The following is a 22,833-nucleotide window of genomic DNA, read 5'->3' as shown; positions in this document are numbered from 1 at the left end:
TGATCCTGCTGCAAAATGTGATGAGTGATGCCATTGTGGTGTACTAACTTAATTTGATGCTTTAAGAAACAGATAACTTTATTGTAAGCCAAATACACTGAAGTGACAAAAAGTCATGGGCTAGCAATATGCTCATATACAGACGGTGGCAGTATCACATACATAAGGTATAAAAGGGAAGTGCATTGGCAGAGCTGTCATTTGTACTCAGTTGATTCATGTGGAAAGGTTACTGTCATGATTATGGCCACGTGAGAGGAACCATCAGATACTGAACAGGGGTTGATAGCTGTGGCTAAACAGATGTGACATTCCATTTTGTAAATCATTAGGGAGATCAATATTCCAATACCCACAGCATCAAGAGTGTGCTGATAATATCAGATATCAGTCATTATTCTTAGCTTGAACAATGCGGTGGCTGAGAGTTTGCACTTAACGCCTGAGAGCACTCGGATTTGCATAGAGTTATCAGTGCCATCAGACAAGCAATACTGCATGAAATAACTGCAGAGATTAATGTGGGACATATGATGAAATTATACATTGGGATAGTATATCGAAACTTGGTGTTAGTGGGCTATGGCAGCAGATGACTGACTCTTATACCTTTTCTAATGCCATGACATCACATGCAGCACCTATCCTGGGCTCATGATCATATTAGTTGGACCCTAAATGACTGTGAAACCATGGCCTGGTCACATGAGTCCTGATTTCAGTTGGTAAGAGCTGATGGTATGGTTTGAGTGTGGCACAGACCCTACAAAACCATGGATCCAAATTGTCAAAAAGGCACTGTGCAAGTTGGTTGTGACTCCGTAATGGTGTGGATTGTGTTTAAATGGAATAGACTGGGCCCTCTAGCCAAACTGAAGCAATCATTGACTGGAAATGGTTATGCTTGCTATGTGGAGCCCATCTGCAGCCTTTCATGGACTTCATGATTCCAAACAATGTCGTGTCACCAGGCCACAATTGTTCACAATTGGTTTGAAGAACATTCTTGACAATCTGAGTAAAAATTTGGCCACCAAGATTGCCCAATGTGAATCCCATCAAACATAATGGGACATAATTAAGAGATCAGTTCAGACACAAATCATGCACTGGCAACACTTTCACTCTTATGGATGGCTATAGAGGTAGCGTGGCTCATTGTTTCTGCAGTGGACTTCCTTTGACTTGTTGAGTCCTGCCACATTGAGCTGCTGGACTATGCTGAGAAAAAGGAGGTCTGACACAATATTACGAGGCATCCCGTGACTTTTGGTCACCTAAGTTTATAATACGGAAATGTACAGAAGTTGAGGAAATAAACAACTTTTTGCTGTTTTTTATCTGCAATCGCTCTCTATTGGAATTGATCACCTCTTTTGTGTTTTAGGCAGGGAAGTGTGCTCATTGTAATACATCTTTATTAAACACTATATTATTTTTGTAAATGGTGTACATTTAAAGATTTTGCTGTTACCTCTGAGTAATTTTCATCAGCTTCTTGGAACATTTTAAGAAGCTCAATAGCATCTTCTGCATATATATTGATCTTTTTTGCTATGAGTCTCAAACAGTCCATTACATTTTTGGGAGATAAGGTAATAGCTTCTGCTGCCATAGTGGGAATTTCAGGTGTAACGTTGTTTCTGTAAAGTAATAGATTAATAACTTTACAATATTGGGCTTACATCTTTAAAATAAATTAAATACTAGGAACTCTGTTTATGTATACCAATTTCAACCATTATTCAAGGCTTATATGTACTAAAGAGCTGATGGTAAGGATTAACAACAGATGAGAATTATACTTAAAACTGACATAAAGCTTAATAAGAACAGTGTGATAATTGTTACAAGAAAAGTGGATGCATATGGCATATCAGTAAGATACAACTTATTTTACAATTCTATGTGTTGCCCATAATTCTGCCTGATGTTGAATTTCTCAGTTGTAAATGAGTAACTGCACTATTTGTTCCTAACAACTAGGACTATTAACAGTGGTTGGTCACTGTTTTTATTTTTTTTGTAAGAATTTACTTGATTAAATTTAGCTGCTACAAGCTTGACCATCAGCAAGTGGTATAGTGATACTTTATTGTTAACAGAGATAAAGTTGAAGTTTCTATGATCTGATTGTGTTTTGTTATATTTTTTTGGCTTGTTGTTGTTGGGATCCAGAGAACATAATGCATGAATGAGTGAGTGATTGAATGAATGAATGATTGTATAAATGAGTGAGTGACTGACTGGCTTTCTGACTGGCTGGCTTGTGTATTTGTCACCTCTTGGATTTTTCACTATGGTTGAACCTCTTCTGTATTACTACAATCAGGGGCAACAGCTCAAATCCATCATTCTTAGCAGAGTGCATGACTTAGGTGGTGTCAAAAAATTCTGCACTAAGGCTTAACATACCAAGAGTAACAGGTTGGTCACGTGTTGACACCACACCCTTCAGGCAGCACTCATGTGTCATTCTACTTCCTGGTCCAAGACTCTCCCCTGGGTCCTACTCAGAATTTGCTTGGTGTTTAAGGAGGACTTATAGGCTTCCTTGGCTGACATACTTTTGCGGTGAACCTTTGATGTTGCCCGCTGAAATCCATGAAGACTCCAAGTCTCCACCCCTTTCTGACCTCTCAACTTTGATCGAGCATGTCCGTACTCACATTGCTCACATCTGCACTCCATCTCTTCATGCGCACACTGCCCCATGTGCCTCTATTCATAAACCTTAGACCACTGTGACTATGTTATGCTCTGTGATGACACTGTGCTGTCCATTCTCCAACAGATCTTACTCAGGTTGCACAAAGTGCTCCGTTGCTCTGTCCACATGTTCAACATCCTCTTACATAATAAGTCACAAACTGTCCCCATCAACAGACTCAAGCCAGCTTGGATGCTTAATGATGAGCCCCCCTCCCACTTTTACTTTAGCATCTGATCTGGCTGACAGGCTGGCTCCTCCCTCCTTGGAATCCTTGTTGTTTGACTTCCCCTGTGCTGAAAATGCATGTGATCCATGTGTTTGGTGAATAACGAGTGCTGTGGGTACTGTGTATGACTTTCCCCCATCTGATACTGCCACCATGAGCACTCACCTTAAGCTTTCCACATTGCCTGCTCCCTCCTACGTTGCACACTTCTACATTGACGTCTCTTTTCTAGTAGTCAACAATCTCTCCTCGCAGTTACACGACAGCACTTTCTTCATGCTTCACTCACCTTCCCACATACTCAATGATTCCCTTCATCACTTCATACTCCTGCAGGCCTTCAACCTTCCTCAAGAGGTTGAAGAAGACAAAATCACACCTCGATTAATGCCCTCAGGTGGCTTATCACCCATGTACCTCTTGTGACCTATGCAGCTACCACGGCATGGGACCAATTGAATCCTGTCTCCCATGCAGGCTGCCCTATCTGCCCTCTGGCATAGCATGAAGACTACATTGTGTTGACCGTACACTGCGTCTCACCTCACCACACTATAAGAAAAGTTCCAGCTTCACCACCCTCATGGGTCAACCTCAACACGGCTGGTCAGGCAACCTTTCCACACACGACGCCCAATGCCAACCAACTGCCACATCACCTTGTTGATCTCAACTCCACTACTTCACTTCCTCCCTCATGCTCTACACTGCCGGTTCTGTGGTGAGCACAACATCGAACATGTAGTTTCGTCTTTGAGAAGAACTACTTCCATTGATGATTTTTATGATCTTCTACTCAGTCTAGTATGAACATCCACTGTGTGCATTCAGTTGTGTTCGTGTGTGTCAATAATAGTAATAAAGTGTTTCTTTTCTACATTTGATTTTGCATTGGTGATCTCTGCTCAACAATCTGCCTTGGAAGTAGGAATTGCCACAACTCTTATTTATTTATTTAACTCCAGTGGACATCGTTGCCAAATAAAGAAGATTATGTCAGTAGATATTGAGGTAGAAATTACCAGAATAGCAAAATGCTGAACTGTTAAATTTCAAAATGAGAACAAAAATAATAGCAGAAACAACAACAATAATAATTTTCTTCTTCTTCTTACTCAGATGTTTCCACTTGTGCAGGTCATTCACAAAGCTTCTACCAACAATAGTAATAATAATAATTACATAGTGTGCAAATGCACTTCAATCTACCAAGCTGAATATGACTACAGAATGAGGAAAACTGTTGGCCATGTCATATCAGTAAGAATTTCCCTAAATGATTTGTGAAAACCATGTAAAACCAACATAAAAATGGCTAAATCAGAAAACAAACATGAATCCTATTTGTAAGAACAGTTTTCCTTACTTTTCAATTTATTTGAATGATTTCAAATAGCACAGTCCTTAATGACTTCACCCTCTTGTTTGGAATGCAAATGTGTCCTTCCACAGGGCAATTATGAGAGCTAATGTAAAATATTGGTACAAAAGATTAATCACCTATGGAAAAACAAAGAAAGGGGTAAATTAAGATGATAGCAGGTGAGACAGATATTTTGTGAAAACCCCACAAAATTATCAGTAATGCATCAAAGTTTTCAATAAGAATATCTGTATTGTCTGAGGAGCTAATCTCAACTGGACATTGTAATTTTATTAAAATTGTTCTATTTATGACTGGAATAATTTGTAATGCACTTATTAAATCATTTAACAAGGAATTGTATCATTTAAAGTAGCAAAAAATCACAAACATGTGATCATGAATCATAATGTGTAGGCTTTCACGGCTGGGGTCTTCATTAGTTAAAACTTCTGGGCTGATAGGCCATGGTCAATCTATAAAACTTCTTCTTCCTGTCATTTCATTGTCAGCTGCAGGCAACATCTTCCAAGGTGACTCACTGACTGGCTGACAGGCTGTGGAGATCCCATTTATGTAGAGCACTTGGAGCAATCCATAATATTGTGAATAAATGCAAGATGAATTAAATCATTTGCGTATGGCTTTTAAGAAAAATGGATACAATGGCAATGAGATAGATCGAGCAGTTCATTCCAGAAGAAAAGTGTCTGACAACATTTAGCAACAACAGCTGTCACCTGGAAAAGTTTGCAATATTATGGACTGTATTTGGAAAGTTCTGGCCAAGCTTCAAATTGAAACAATCTTTAGACCCACCAAGAAGGTTAGTGAGTGTTTAAGATCAGCGAAAGACACACGACACCCCTTAGCAGCTCATGGGTTGTATAAAATTCTGTGTAGCTGTGAGAGGGTTTATATTGGAACAACGAAAAGAAGTGTCAACACCTGCTTAACCAAACAAAAAAGGAACAGTTGACTAGGGCACACCAACAAAGCAGCTGTAGTGGAACATATTTTTAAAGATGGTGATCATGAAATGGAATTTAGTGATGTGAGCGTGCCAGCCAGGGCATCACATTATTATGCAAATGTGTATAGGGAAGCTATAGACATTCAGAAGCACCACAATAATTCTAATAGAAAAGAGGAAGGCTTAAAGTTACAAGATACGGTGGTCGACTTTGCACCAACAATGTGACAATCAATTACCTTCAATCGAGAATAATGACAACTTACAGTTGGCTCCACATGACATTTGGTGGTGCCCTCTATGTGCTCTATATAAGCAGGACCTCCATGGCCTGGCAGCAAGTCATTGACTCACCTCAGAAGATGTTGCCTGCAGTTGGTAATGAAACGTCAGGAAGAAGACATTTTACAGATTGACCATGGTCTCTCAGCCCAGAAGTTATAACTGATGTGACCATGAAGTTAGGATGTATATAAATGTATTACTAAAACTAATGTACACTGAAACTGAGCCTAATATGGACTATACAATCTGTTTAGAGACAGTTGCCCATGTTGAAAACAAACTAATTTGCTTTAAAATGATACATAAGAAGTGAAACTGTATTCATAACTATGAAAAATAATTTTCCCAATCCAACAGTTTGTCGATCAGCATAGTATGAGAGACAATTATGATGAATAATCACTCAGTCCAGATACTCTGTACAACACTTTTATCAGCAACACAAACGTACACTGAAAAGCAACTGAACACAACAAAGTCATGAGACCAACAGCTGATCAAAGAGTTTCCTACGCAGGATCCAAGTTTACTGCCAGCAATGTTATTTCATGGTGCAGTGTTCCCACAGAGCTCCTCTTCCTCCCCTTCCTTACCCTCTCCTCCCTCCTCCCAGAGCACTGTGAGATAGGCTGCATGAAGTGTCATGGTGGAGAGGTTGCATGCAGATGAGTAGGTCTCCTAGGTGCATTATCATCTGCAGCACTGACAATGTCATACACCAGATTGCATGGTACAAGTGGGCCATAACAAAAGTATGTGGTGGCCAGCTTTGGGAGGGGGGAAGGTGGGGGGTGGGGTGGGGGGGTGGGGGGGAGGGTAGCACTGGTAGTAGTGTGGTATACAGCAGAAGCAAAGATGGAGCCATGATTGTGAGGGTACCTTCACTGGAAGTGCAGGATGTAAGAATGGTAGTATCAAAGTCAGGTGGGAATGTGTCAGTCTTTCAGAAGTCCCATATGATGGGGCCATCAGCAGCCTGGCAGTTGATGTACTGACGTTTGATAAGGAGATTGCTGTCTATGAGTTTGACATAGATGTCCTTGGGAAGGAAGCTGCAGATGTCCAGTCATAATAAGATGGCTGACAGTGCAGCATTGCTAGCGAGAGAGTTGGCAAGTGCCATGGAGTGGGGGTGCCTAGCATGTGTTGTTATCCAGTGAGCTGTCTTGAAGTGTCCACCTGGGTTTGAGTTGGTTGATGGACACAGCTGTGGGTTTTCCATTTATTAATATGTGAAAGGAGCAATCATCTCTTCAAAGCACTTTGTGGGATCCTGAGTAGGAAGAGTCTAGGGAAGAGCATACCATGTCATCTCTTGACATTACAAAGTCACAGTCTCTGAAAGCTTTATGAACAAAGGCCTTAGGTGAAAAGTGTGAGAGGGGCAGTGGTAGATGGAGGCACACTATGTGGTTCTTAACATTCATGACTAAGTCTGGTAGGTCTGGAGGTGTAGGTGACTGTTCTTGGAGTATGAAGTCTGTTAGGAGGGATAGTATCTCAACACATGAAATTTTGGCCAGTGACACTCCAAGACATCTATTTGTGCTGTGCTAATTTCCAGAAACACATGGAAGCACCTCAGTCTATAGGGCACATGAAGGAACTTTAAACACATAGTGCCGCTTGACCAAACCATTGCTTTGAGAATGGTATGTTGTAGTTTCTAAGTGCTCAGTGCCTAACATATAGCACATTAAGATGAATAGAGCAGATTCAGACTGTCTGCTTTGGTCTGTGGTGAGGGACATGGGACAGTCAAAGTGTGAGGTCCATGTTCCAGTAAATGCTTTGGTGGTAGATTTGGACATTACCTCTTTCAATGGTGTTGCTTCACCCATCATGTGATCTGATAGGTCACTGATAGGGTGTAGTGGTAGCCATTGGAGTTGGGTCATGGGCCAACGAGGTCAATATGTACATGTTGAAAGTGCCCTTTCAGGATTTGGAAATGGCCTATGGGAGGTGGCACATGATGTGAGTCTTTGATTTCTTGTCAAGGATTACACGTGAGCCCAAAGTTTACAGTCTTTCTTTATATAAGGCTGCACAAATCTGTCATGTGTGTGCTTAATTGTGGAGCTGGTTGAATACGATGCAGTGAGATCATTGGAGTATGAGGGGGTGTTGCAGAGTGTAGGATGGATTGCATGGGTTGCACCAGGATAGGGGAGATCCAGTCTGTAAGTTCATTGATAGGTTGTGAATGAAGGCTTGTAGCTGTTTATCATTTTGTTGAGCCTCATGAAACAGACCATAGTCTGCATGAAAAATGATGTGCCACAACATTCTCTACAACTCTGAGGTGTTGGGTGTAGCTGGTAGACTAGGCAACATAGTCCAAATAACAAAAATGTCAGGGGAAGGTGCCTTTGGGTGTGTTTTGAACAGAGTCAGTGAGTGGGTGATGATTTCTGTGGATAATATCGTGGTCCTCTTCTGCATCCTGTCTAAAGTAGCGTACTGCTTTATAAAGTACCAAGACTCCCTGTCATAAGCAGACTCTTGGTTTGTGATGACGTGAGCACCCAAGAAAAGAAACAGACAGGCTGCAACATGCCCCCATCATCTCCGATGATGGTGTCGCCCACCTATACTATAATGAGGAACTGTGCATCAGGGAGTGGATGCACCAAGGTGATGGCCTGGGTAAAGCTGTCCATAATGCCTTCAAAAACGGACTGCACATTATTCATCCAATGAGTTTGCATTTGATGATGGTATTGTTACCAGTGAGAACCTGTATTAGGTGTGCTTACAGGGAGGCTGCCTGTGGAAGCAGTCCTCTGCAGAAGTTCATCATGTTTAAGAACCATCCTAATTCTTGATAAACTTGTGGTGGAGGCAGGTGTTGAAAGTCTCTACATGTTATGATGTCAGACAGATGGCCAATGCATTGTCAGATCATGTACAAAGTAGAGACACTTTGACTGTCAAAATTTTAACAGTAAATTGTCGAGGTATTTATTAAAAAGTTACCAGATTTACTGCCCCCCATGAAATTATTCTCAGTGCTGAGAGCTGACATAAAATGAAATAGAATGCTCTGAAATATTTAGTGAGTCATGGAACATATAATGGAAAGACAGATTAGATGCCAAGGTGGGTGGGAGGGGCGAAGTTGAGTGTGACAGTGAAGTTATCTGGATGATTATTACAGATACTGGTGAAATCAAGTTAACTGTTGGATGTTTTCACCAGCCACCTGATTCCACTGTGGCAGTTTTAGAGTCACTTCCAGGAAAGTCTGTGGTCAGCAAGCAGAAATATCCAGACTGTGAAATGTTAGTTGGAGGTGACTTTTGCTTATTGAGTATTGACTTGGATACCTATGGGTTCACTGCAGGTGGTATGGACAGACAGTCATGTGAAGTATTTCTGCCCATGTTCACTGAAAACTGACTTGAACAACTAGTTAGACAACCCACATGCAATGGAAATATTTTAGACCTTGTAACTACAAACAGGCCTGAACTTACCAACAGAGTTAGTATAAGGACAAGGATCAGTGATGATGATGTTGCCGTAGCAACAATGGTTACTTAAGTCAATGAACCTGTCAAGAAGTCCAGGAGATTGTTTATTCTAGAAAAAGCAGATAATTAGTTGTTAGCATCCCACTTAGACAATGAATGAACATCATTTAGTTCCAGTATAGAGGCATTATGGGCAAAGTTTCAACTAATTGTAAATTGTGCTCTGATGATGTACGTGCCAAGGAACTGGATTAAGGATGGAAAAGACCCTCTGTAACTTAATAATTAAACTCCAAAAATGCTGAGAAAAAAGAGGTTGTTGCATCTTGGTTTGAAAAAGAGCATGCAAATGTTGATTGCACAAGTTAACAGAAATTCGTGTGTCCATAAGAAATGCACGAAGCATACATCTTCCACCATCATACCTTAGGAAAGATTTTGCTGAGAACCTGAGAAAATTCTGGTCATATGTAAAATCACTAAGCGGATTGAGGGCTTCTGTACAATCATTCATCGACCAGGCTGGGATGGCAATAGAAGAGAGCAAAAGAAAAGGTGAAATTTTTTAATTTCATGTTTAAGAAATCATTCACACAGGAGGATTGTACAAACATACAATCATTTGACTGCCATTCAGATTACCTTGTGGAGATCATAGAAATTGGCATCTATGGCATAAAGAAGTAACTAAAAGATTTAAGAACAAATAAGTCACTAGGTCCACATGTGATCCCATTCAGTTTTACAGAGAGTACTCTAGAGTATTGGCTTCTTACTCAACCTGAATCTATCATGAACTGCTCACCCAAAAATGCCCCAAATGACTGGTAAAAGATACAGATCACTCCCATATATAAGGAAGGTAAAAGAACTGACTTTCATAATTACAGACCAATATCCTTAACATTGCCTTTCTGCAGAATTCTTAAACAGGTTCTGATTTTGAATATAACAAATTTCCTTGAGATAGAAAAGTTTCTGTCCACAAATCCACAAGGATTTAGAAAGCATTGCTTGTGTGAAACTCAACTTGTCTTTTCTCACATTATATCCTACAAACCATGGATGGAGGGCAACAGTCAGACTCCACATTCCTAGACTTCCAGAAAGTGTTTGACATGGTGCCCTACTGCAGACTGCTGAAGAAGGTCTTAGCTTATGCTTTATGCCTCCAGATATCTGAATGGCTCAAAGACATTTCAGGTAACAGAATTCAGTATGTTGTCTATGATGGTGAATGTTCCTCAGAGACAGGGATATCATCAGGAGTACCCCAGGGAAGAGTGATAGGACTGCTTTTATTCTCTCTCTATATAAATGACTTGATGGACAGGGAGAGCAGCAATCTATGGCTGGTTGCTGATGACACTGTGGTGTACAGGTAGGTGTCATTGTTAAGTGACTACAGGGCTGTACAAGATGACTAAGACAAAATTTCTAGTTGGTGTGATGAATGTAGAAAAATGTGAGTTAATGTGGAAGATTAGGAAAAACAGTCATGTATTGTTTGAATACAGCTTTAGCAGGGTGCAGTTTGACCCAATCATATTCATTATATCTACATCTACATTTATACTCTGCAAGCCACCCAATGGTGTGTGGCGGAGGGCACTTTATGTGCCACTGTCATTACCTCCCTTTCCTGTTCCAGTTGCATATGGTTCGCGGGAAGAACGACTGTCTGAAAGCCTCCGTGCGCGCTCTAATCTATCTAATTTTACATTTGTGATCTCCTCAGGAGGTATAAGTAGGGGGAGCAATATATTCGATACCTCATCCAGAAACGCACCCTCTCGAAACCTGGCGAGCAAGCTACACCGCGATGCAGAGCCCCTCTCTTGCAGAGTCTGCCACTTGAGATTGTTAAACATCTCTGTAACGCTATCACGGTTACCAAATAACCCTGTGACGAAACGCGCCACTCTTCTTTGGATCTTCTCTATCTCCCCTGTCAACCCGATCTGGTACAGATGCCACACTGATGAGCAATACTCAAGTATAGGTCGAACGAGTGTTTTGTAAGCCACCTCCTTTGTTGATGGACTACATTTTCTAAGGACTCTCCCAATGAATCTCAACCTGGTACCCGCCTTACCAACAATTAATTTTATATGATCATTCCACTTCAAATCGTTCCGCACGCATACTCCCAGATATTTTACAGAAGTAACTGCTACCAGTGTTTGTTCCGCTATCATATAATCATACAATAAAGGATCCTTCTTTCTATGTATTCACAATACATTACATTTGTCTATGTTAAGGGTCAGTTGCCACTCCCTGCACCAAGTGCCTATCTGCTGCAGATCTTCCTGCATTTCACTACAATTTTCTAATGCTGCAACTTCTCTGTATACTACAGCATCATCCGTGAAAAGCCACATGGAACTTCCGACACTATCTACTAGGTCATTTATATATATTGTGAAAAGCAATGGTCCCATAACACTGCCCTGTGGCATGCCAGAGGCTACTTTAACGTCTGTACATGTCTCTCCATTGATAACAACATGCTGTGTTCTGTTTGCTAAAAACTCTTCAATCCAGCCACACAGCTGGTCTGATATTCCGTAGGCTCTTACTTTGTTTATCAGGCAACAGTGCAGAACTGTATCGAACGCCTTCCAGAAATCAAGAAAAATAGCATCTACTTGGGAGCCTGTATCTAATATTTTATGGGTCTCATGAACAAATAAAGCGAGTTGGGTCTCACACGATCGCTGTTTCCGGAATCCATATTGATTCCTACATAGTAGATTCTGGGTTTCCAAAAATGACATGATACTCGAACAAAAAACATGTTCTAAAATTCTACAACTGATTGACATCAGAGATATAGGTCTATAGTTTTGCGCATCTGCTCGACGACCCTTCTTGAAGACTGGGACTACCTATGCTCTTTTCCAATCATTTGGAACCTCCCGTTCCTCTAGAGACTTGTGGTACACGGCTGTTAGAAGGGGGGCAAGTTCTTTCGCGTACTCTGTGTAGAATCGAATTGGTATCCTGTCAGGTTCAGTGGACTTTCCTCTGTTGAGTGATTCCAGTTGCTTTTCTATTCCTTGGACACTTACTTCGATGTCAGCCATTTTTTCGTTTGTGCGAGGATTTAGAGAAGGAACTGCAGTGCGGTCTTCCTCTGTGAAACAGCTTTGGAAAAAGGTGTTTAGTATTTCAGCTTTACGCGTGTCATCCTCTGTTTCAATGCCATCATCATCCCGGAGTGTCTGGATATGCTGTTTTGAGCCACTTACTGATTTAACGTAAGAAAGAACTTCCTAGGATTTTCTGTCAAGTCGGTACATAGAATTTTACTTTCGAATTCACTGAACGCTTCATGCATAGCCCTCCTTATGCTAACTTTGACGTTGTTTAGCTTCTGTTTGTCTGAGAGGTTTTGGCTGTGTTTAAACTTGGAGTGAAGCTCTCTTTGCTTTCGCAGTAGTTTCCTAACTTTGTTGTTGAACCATGGTGGGTTTTTACTGTCCCTCATAGTTTTACTCGGCACGTACCTGTCTAAAATGCATTTTACGATTGCCTTGAACTTTTTCCATAAACACTCAACATTGTCAATGTCGCAACAGAAATTTTCGTTTTGATCTGTTAGGTAGTCTGAAATCTGCCTTCTATTACTCTTGCTAAACAGATAAACTTCCTCCCTTTTTTTATATTCCTATTAACTTCCATATTCAAAGATGCTGCAACGGCCTTATGATCACTGATTCCCTGTTCTGCACTTACAGAGTCGAAAAGTTCGGGTCTGTTTGTTATCAGTAGGTCCAAGATGTTATCTCCACGAGTCGGTTCTCTGTTTAATTGCTCGAGGTAATTTTTGGATAGTGCACTCAGTATAATGTCACTTGATGCTCTGTCCCTACCACCCGTCCTAAACATCTGAGTGTCCCAGTCTATATCTGGTAAATTGAAATCTCCACCTAAGACTATAACATGCTTAGAAAATTTATATGAAATGTATTCCAAATTTTCTCTCAGTTGTTCTGCCACTAATGCTGCTGAGTCGGGAAGTCAGTAAAAGGAGCCAATTATTAACCTAGCTCGGTTGTTGAGTGTAACCTCCACCCATAATAATTCACAGGAACTATCCACTTCTACTTCACTACAGGACGAACACTCCACCACTGGTTGCATGCAATCTATCCTTTCTAAACACCGTCTGTACCTTTGTAAAAATTTCGGCAGAATTTATCTCTGGCTTCAGCCAGCTTTCTGTACCTATAACGATTTCAGCTTCGGTGCTTTCTATCAGCACTTGAAGTTCCGGTACTTTACCAACGCAGCTTCGACAGTTTACAATTACAATACCGATTGCTGCTTGGTCCCCACATGTCCTGACTTTGCCCCGCACCCGTTGAGGCTCTTTCTGTACTTGCCCAAGGCCATCTAACCTAAAAAACCACCCAGCCCACGCCACACAACCCCTGCTACCCGTGTAGCTGCTTGTTGCGTGTAGTGGACTCCTGACCTACCTAGGCATAACACTGCAAAGTGATATGAAATGAGCATATAAGGTTGGTTGTAGGGAAAGTGAATATTTGCCTTCATTTTATTGAGAGAGTCTGAGAAAGTATCCCAGCTAGCACTCAAGCTTATTTCAAGGTGGATATTGAGTTTAGGTTCAGTTGAAAATTCAAGATTGAAAAATCAACCTGTTACACAGCTTATTTCAAGGTGGATATTGAGTTTAGGTTCAGTTGAAAATTCAAGATTGAAAAATCAAGCTGTTACACAGTTTACATCAAGCTGTAAAAATTTAGCTTGAATTAAAATAATTTTCCCAAGCTTGAAATAAACTGTAATTTCCCTGGAAGGCTGTACAGCAGATGTGCGCGCAGCATAGCTTCCATAGATGTCCACGGGAAGCGCCACAAGCGTTTATAAGCGTTGCACTGATGGCCATTTTACTTTTGTGACGTGCATTAATGATCGTTGACTGTTATGAAGTTTGTTTTATACTGGAAAATAGTTCGGCAAGTGTGGCGTCTCCTGCCTTACAGCTACACCGGGTCTGAAGAGGATATATAGTGTATTACAGGTATGTTGGTGCATTTTTCTCTAGTGGTACATTAATATTACAAATGATAAATATTATCATGTAATGTAAAGAAATATCATATTCTTTTACATAGAAAAATTGAGCCTTTGTGAAAGTGAAATGGATTACTAGCTAAGAATACATATTACAAGTTGTTCAGGAAAAAGAGGTCATTTCAAACTAGCTCTCTAGTACGTGGCACCAATAAATTAAAACTTAATATAATTTTACCTTTTTAAAATCTCACCTTTTTATGTATATCACCCTATTACATTTGTTTACTTGTAAGTACTCGCGTGTGTCACACCATGAATGAATATTCGTGAAGTGCGAAAAGTTTCTTTGCGAATACAAATAGTAATGACATGATGAACGGGAAAAAGTACATCAAGAACCAGTCACTACATAGGTGTCAGTCTTTTTTATTTACGTAGCTTTGACTGCTCTTTAATTGCGGTAATATGAAATTTCGTCCCGTTAGTATGACGCTCTTGCAAAAAGTAAACATACTCAAGAAATTCAAGTCAAAGAAGTCTTAAAGTTGGGGCAACAGTAAAATCAGAGTTGCAGTCTGTTATTATGCCATCAGTCTTGAGAGATTTTGTTGAAGCTGTTAATTCTTTCTGTGATGATGGACACAAAATTTCTTGTGGCTCATGCTTGACAAAAGTTAAGCATATTCATAATAAGTGTAACATTACTTTTCATGGAAAGTAGTGGCAAATTTTGGATCTGGGCTATACTGTGAAGGATGAATCTATTGAGAATGCTTGTAGTACTGTTGAGAAAGCTTACCATATTCCAACATTTATGAACAACAGGGGACACTTCTCATTTGACTAGAACTTTTTTTTAAAAAAAAATCTGAGTTTATTAGGAATGTTTGTACCTTTTTAATGTTGTATTTAGCTTAAATAGTGTGTGTTTAGTTGCACTAAACATAATTGTGGATAGAATAAAACGTCTACATTTTTCTAAACAATAGTTTCCTTATAAGCTTACAGTATGAGGTGTATATGATTTCAAGTAATTGTTTCTTTATAATTCAGATTAAATGGCCCTGAAACTGTTAGAAATAGTGATGTGTGGCTTCTTCATGAAGTCATCGCAAAATTACCGAAACGTAATCTTTACTTTAAAAATTTCAAACAAAAAGTTATTTCAAATTACTTTAAAAACTCTTTGGAATGAAGTCACCAGAAGCAGCTGCTTACTCAGTGACGTTAATACTAGTTAATGATTCTTACTTCATCACAGAGTTTGAAGTTATTTTGGTAATCTGGGGCATAAATTATATTTAGGTTGATCAGTTTCAACTTTTTACATTTTTTATGTTTAGGTATGGCTAACATTTTCTTTTACCTGTTACAGGATCATTATACTGGCAGAAGTCAGCGATATTTGATCCTGCTCTGGTCTGTGTGCTGGAGCCGGAGGGGCTTCAGAATAATTAAATTTTAAAATAAAACAATTTTAAACACTTTGAAAATAAAAAAAATTTAAACATACATGTCTTAATTTGTTTCACACCATTTCCATTCTGATATTTATTTAATTAATTAGGTTCAATAAATTCATATTAATAATTATGTAGCTTAAAACAAGCTGTAAATACCAGGCTGTATTCCACGTGTGTAGATACAGCTGGAGCCAAACTTGATAAGTCAAGCTTGAAATATAGCTTGAACTCTGCCAACTTTGATGTTTGTTTCAAGCTTGAATCCAACTAACAGCCCTGAATATTCCAGCTTTGATCAAGCTTACATACTTGAACTTTACATCTGGAAACAAGTTTGAAACCAGCTTACTGTGCTATCTGGGATAGCTCATCTATAAAGGAGATGGAATATAGAATGCTAGTATGACCCATTCTGGAGTACTGTTTGAGTGTTCTGGATCCCCACCAGGTTATATCAAAGGAAGACACTGAAGCTATTCAGAGGCATTCTGCTAGATTTTTTACTGGTAGGTTTGATCAGCATGCAAGTATTACAGAGACTCTCTGTGAACTCAGAGGGGAGTGCCTGAAGCAAAGACAACACTTTTTTCATAAGGCACTATCGAGTAAATTTAGAGATACGGCATTTGAACCCTATGGCAGAACAATTCTGCCACTGCCAATGTGCATTTTGCCTAAGGATCATGAAGATAAGGCGTGTGAAATTTGTGCTCATATGGAGTCTTTTAGAGAGTTGTTTTCCCCTTTCTTGAGAGTGAAACAGGAAAGGAAATGACTAGTAGTGGTATAGGGCACCCTCCATAATGCATTGTACTGTGGTTAGCAGAGTATTTGTGTAGATGCAGAATGGCAAAATGTCTGAAGAAGACAACTTCTTTGAGTCGAAGTTGACAGTTGCGTTTATTGATAATGATACCATTATGAGAAAGTGTGTTGAAAACTTGTTTGAGACGGTTATTGTGACATTCCCGGTCTGGTGAGAAAATTAAAATGTCATCAAGATAGGCATAAGAAAATGGGAATTTGAGCAGTAAACCATCAGTGAAGTGTTGCAACATCTGTGCTGCATTCTTAAGTCCATACATCATGAACATAAATTTGAACAGACCAAAAGGCATGATTATGGCCATTCTGTGAATGTAATTAGAACACATGAGTGTTACTGCCAATGGCAGTGAAAACAGAAGTGTTCACTTAATAATGAGTGGAGTCCTTAAACTTTGGTATTGGATAACTGTCTATAATTTTATGATCATTGAGGATTCTGTAATCACTGCACAACGTGCGAGATCTGTTCTTTTTGGGGCCAATTTTATGGGAGAATCCCAAGAACTGTCAGATGAGTGAATGCTCCCTGCTTGTAGGAGCTCATCCTCTGCTGCTTTGGCAGCCCTAAGTAGATCTGGTGGTAGTCAATGTGTTCTGCAGTGCACCAAGGGGCCAGGGGTGGTGATGATTTTGTGGACTGTTCCATTTGTAATGGCACACCGTGTGAATTGCTCTGGCAGGAGGAAGCATGAAGATTCAGTAGAGGGTGGGCAAGCAAGGGGTGTAATAGTGACTTCTGTAGGGGTATCTGGAAGCAGCACAGTAGGTATCTCTATGCATGGCTGTTGGAAAGGTGGTAGTGACAGGTGTAGGTAATCAACATAAGTGGTCAAGGTGTTGCCGAGTTACATGGAGCTTCTGCTTAACATCTTGAATTCTGTGTTGCATGATGTTGTTATCATGTATCAAGTGAAAGTTCATTTCATGCCTGTTAGGGTACAGTTGTTGAACATGCTGAATATGGTCGATGGTGTGGAAGTATTTCTGAAGGAGCTGGTGAAAATATGATGTATCCACAGACAGTACCTGCAATGAAGCAATCTATGGCTTTGTCAGTTAACATGGCATTAGTCAGGCCTGGAACCAAGTGGAAGTGTCAGAGACAACTGCACAGAAAACCGATTTTGCCAGATCCATGATGATAGATGTTCAAGTGAATTTTTCATTGAGGCCAAGGTCTAGTGTGCAGACTTGTGAGCTGTCAACTTGGATTGTGGAATTATTTTCTGCACAGAGTTGGACAAATGTGTGGGATGGTGTTTAACCTGCCAAGGAGGGTGGAAAAGTGCTGATCTCTGAGAGACAGTGTTGACCAGATATAATCGTCCGTTGAAGTGATCACATAAAAAAAAAAAAAAAAAAAAAATGTTATCTAGGAGGCAGTGGGGCAGATGTGGTCTGTTGTTGTTGTCATGGGTATTGAGGTGACTTAAAAATTTTGTACAGTCTAGCACATATCTGGGAAACCATGCACGTAGTTTGGTAAATTTCTTAGAAGACAGCAATTGCAGGTGCAATTGGTGTATGTTGCATGATACCAAGATAAACAATTCTGCGCTGGCATGTTTAGATTGGTGATATGTCACAGAGGCAGAGAGGTGACGCAGTTGATCATGCTCTGTGCAGGTGCAAGCATGGATTAGATGGTGTGAAGGCAGGGATTTGTTGATGCTGCATGAAGGTCATTGCTCCAGAAGGGTGCGGTGATGTCAGCTTTGGAGGAAGTCAGGTGGGGTCAGCTCAACTTATTATTGACTGTTGCTTGAACTGCCATTGAAGTTGTAAGTCACACTCACTGCCATTGTTGTTGATATTATTAATGTACTGTCTGTGTTGTACAATTGAATGTTTTCAATTTGCAAGTTTAAGGTGTGCATCCAATCATTCATTTTCATGGGCAACTATGACAAGTTGCACTTGTGCAGGCTGGTCCAACACAGTCCATAACATAGGTTGGGTGTAAGTTGGATATCACTCTGGCTGCATAGGTGATTCCACACTTGTGATGGGGGTCTTGTCACTTAAAATTCCATAGTAAATGATGCGACTGATTTGTTCCTTTGGGGAGTGGGTGATGTAGCAGAGTATTGCAGCTTTCACCATCTCATATTTGTTGTCTACTGCAGGTATGGGGGGAGGAGAGGGGTGGCAAGATGATATCACTTATTGTTTCTGGGTGTCTCTCCAAGAGGCTTAATAAGGTGATGAATTTGGTGCCCTTGCTTGTGACATCACTTGATGTGATGATATAGTCCAAAACAACAAATGAGAAAGGACGCTGTTATGTCCTGAAGGATGTGTCCTGTGGCCAGAAGATTCCTAAGCTGGAGTTCATAGAGGCTGAACACCTGCACAGGTATTGTCCATACACAGAAAATATGAAGTAAAGGAGACAATGCAAGAGGCAGTGCAGCTGGTAGAATGAGCTCCAGATTGAATATGTTCATGCACAGTGTGGTGGTCTCTTCAAAAGTCATTAAACATGAATCCAACTGGTTGGATCACCATGGTTCAGATGTTGCCAAATTTGCAAATGGAACAGGGTCCTGTGTGAAATCATAAAATACATTTTTTGTTATCTTCCATTGTTCAGCGGTGTTACACATTAACGTAGCACTGCCCAGGGTACTACCACTATCACTTTTTATCACATAAGCTGTGTCTAGGGTGTTATCCATAATGGGTGATGTCATGGCTCGAGAAACACTGATCCCAGCAAAAATTGTGCAGCACAATGTGAGCATGTCAGCTGCATTGATGTTGAACAATAATCCAGAATGTTGAAATTTGCATGTGATCATGATTATTGGGAGTCACCAATGTAGCTGCATAGGGTGTAGGAGACAGTTATGAAGAATAATCACTCGATACAAATATTGTGAATAACACTTTTATTGATAATCCAAACATACACCACGAAGGGAACCAAATGCACACACAACACTGCATTTCCATGGTACTTCACCCAAGGTTTATGCTCTGTATGGTGTGACATCCATGCCAACCATGCAGTGTGCTTCCACATTGCTGCCAGAAAACCACTTCGAAGAGATGCTGCAACTGTGTACTCCACGTCAATCAACACCATGCTCTGGCCGGTTGTGCACGTACAACCCATGGACAGTGCCCACACAGCCCCGCCTCATTTTAAACTGCCCCTGTTCTGTACTGAACTTCCAGCAGTATGGTTCACTCTATGCAAATGCTTGATGTCAACCCACAAGATTGTCCATGATAATACAACATTATGACCTTACTTGGCCACATAGGTGATGATGCAGACATAATTGGCGACCTGTTCCTGGCAGTACTCACTCACAAGTATGAGGTTACCAAGTCTTTGCTGCTTCTGTGCCTCTCACACTTCGTGGAACAGCAACTATACATAGTTATACATGAAGAAAGCCTCTGTGACAACCCACCATCCTCACTCTGGCGACACTTGCAGACACAGATTGATCCTTTGCTGAAGCCTAACTGCATGCTCTGGATGCTGCAGCTATTGAAACTTCCCACACACATCCAGATGCAGTGCTGTCACATGAGGATGACCCCCCTCAATGCCAGACTTTGCCTCATGGACCAAATTCACACACTGGCACAGCATCATACTCTCATCAACAACTGGTCTGATGCCAGCACCTCCATCACCCTGCTTGGCTACAAGGTGATTGAGCCTAACCGACTACTGTCAAGCTGGACTGAGCTCCCCCACTCACTGTCAGCTGACATCACTGCCTCTGCCCCACACAGCCACAACACATCCGAGGTCATTTGACCCCAGCTGCTCTGGCTCTGGCCATCTCCCACCACTATGATGCATGACCTTCACTATGCTGATTGACAACAATAATTAAATGATACATCAAATATGCCCCACTCCCCAGCCCACCCTGCTCTTCCCCCCTTCCACCTCTCAGCACTGTTTACAAGCAGATACCACTTTAGAGAGCAATGCCACCAGCCTCTGCCCCTTTAATGGCAGAACAATACTGTTGGTTCCATAACTGATGCAGCCAGGAAGCTAGAAACTGCAGAGCGCCTTGTGATTACCCAAATGAACACAGCATAGGCGAATCAGGCTGGTCTCCAACCACAGGACACCTTAATCAACTGCACATGCACAGTTTTGCCATCTCACATTGCCCTTCCGATGGCTCATGCTTATTTGTTTATGCACATCTCATGCAAACCTACTTCCTAGTGATATCAGCACTCTCTCACCAGCTTGAGCACTGAATAATCTCTTACCATCATTGCTCCTATTATGTGCCATTAACGACACTATCACTGACGTTGTTGGCAGTGCCTCAATTGCTTTAGACTTGGGAGTAGAGATTCAGATGCACTGGACCTCCCTCATCACTGAGATGGTCAAGTTAGTCCTAGGAGGAGACTTTCTGCATCATTATCAATTGATTGCTGACCTTGCCTGCAGTTTGTTGCTATGTGGTGATGGTCACCTTCCACCTTTTCATCACACAGAGATACATCAATAGACCTCCTCCTAAAGTGCTCAGTGCTCTTTAGTGAACTTTTCTCTTTGATGTCCAACTATCCTTCAATATGTGCCAGAAATGACATTATGAGACACAAGGACATGGATCTTTGGCAGTGTGTTGCTCACACTGCAGCATCACTTCACACTGCCAAACACAACCTTTCTCTCAGACAACATTAGCAACAACCATACCATATGTCTGCTTCTTTGGAGAACGCCAACATAGTTACAGAACCTACCTGCAAGGAATATGAAGAACAGGTTAGCCCGCATCTCATGGTCGTGCGGTAGCGTTCTCGCTTCCCACGCCCGGGTTCCAGGGTTCGATTCCCGGCAGGGTCAGGGATTTTCTCTGCCTCGTGATGGCTGGGTGTTGTGTGATGTCCTTAGGTTAGTTAGGTTTAAGTAGTTCTAAGTTCTAGGGGACTGATGACCATAGATGTTAAGTCCCATAGTGCTCAGAGCCATTTTGAAGAACAGGTTAATGAAGTGTTGTGTCCAATTTCAGTGCATGTTTCTGACATCCCCCCCAGTCACACAGTGCAATGACATGGGTCATCATCCATAAGGACCTGTCCATCTGCCTCCATGTGATGCCATGCGTTGATGCTGCAAGACCGGTCCTTCACCCGCTGTATACAGGCCCTTATAATTACTCACACCATGAACACATTTGACTTCATGACTAAGGGAAAATGATTGACAGTGTCTGTTAATAGATTGAAGCCAGCTTGGACCATAGCAGAATGGTCTCTGCAGCCACCACCTAGCCCTGTACCTGACCAACCATCTTCTACCCCTTTCACACTGGATCTCAACCTCTCCGATTTTGTTCTCGAGGGTATATTTGTGACATTGTTGATAAAAACCTGGCCATCTTCATGCAGCACAAAGACAGGAGATCTGGGACCAGCATGATTTCACACCATTACCACCACACCTCACCTATACCAGCTGACATGGACATGGCAGAACTGATGTCCCAACTCACTACCAATGGCTCCCTCATTATAACCACCCCACCTTATGGTGTGGCTGACCCTGCTACAGCCAACAATAGAACTACACTGTTGGCTACCCTTGATACTCACCTCCAAGGCTCTTACCAATGCCAGCCCACTGGTACTGACTACATTCCACTATGGATGCACCCTCCGGCCTCTTGCCCTGCTTAGAGACTGCAATATCTCTGGCATCGCTGCAGCCGTTGCCTCACCACAGATCAATGTCAGCTCACCTCCCTGAAGCACTTCCCATCTGCTGTGCTCCACACTATGGGGAGGGGACTCTGTAGTGACATAGCGACTATAAGTTACCTCTGACTGACAAAATAAACATAGAGTGAAAAATAATATCTGTAGGGGTTTAGTATGTGTTGAACCTCTGACCAGTGTAGACCATGATGTAATTCTGTCAGCAAATAAAGTAACAATTTGTCTACCACACTCCATGTACCATTTATTACATTTGCACTCCCAATGGTACAGCATTTCCTACAAATGATTATTTTAATGACTGTTTTCTGCAGTTTCAGTTAACTGATAAGTGCTTTTGGATTTTCCTGAAATGTGAGTCCATATTTAAAGTGAGAATGAAAGTAGGCATGATATATACCCATTACTGTTTCCTCACAACGGGAGTATATTAGTGGAGAAAGAAAGTAGCAGCTTTAGTTTAATTTTGCATTCATATATTATATGCTTGTTCCACTTTAAACTGTTCACTACCATAATCATAAAACTTTGGTTAATGTACTGTTATCAACTGGTTCAGATTAGATTATCATTCCATACCTCCAAAAATGAGATGATTTTTGTGGGTGTGTAACATGTCAGAAAGTATAACATAAGGAACATAGAAAATTTGAATGTAATGCTTACTTCCCTGATCATTCATCAAGAGATTGTCAAAATATGTGAATACATTACAATAAACTGAAATTTCTTATATTTACAC

The sequence above is a fragment of the Schistocerca serialis genome, chromosome 1, assembly GCF_023864345.2.
Source record: "Schistocerca serialis cubense isolate TAMUIC-IGC-003099 chromosome 1, iqSchSeri2.2, whole genome shotgun sequence".
Lineage (NCBI taxonomy): Eukaryota > Metazoa > Arthropoda > Insecta > Orthoptera > Acrididae > Schistocerca > Schistocerca serialis.
The sequence above is the reverse complement of the archived record's forward strand: the minus strand, read 5'-3'. Positions refer to the sequence as shown.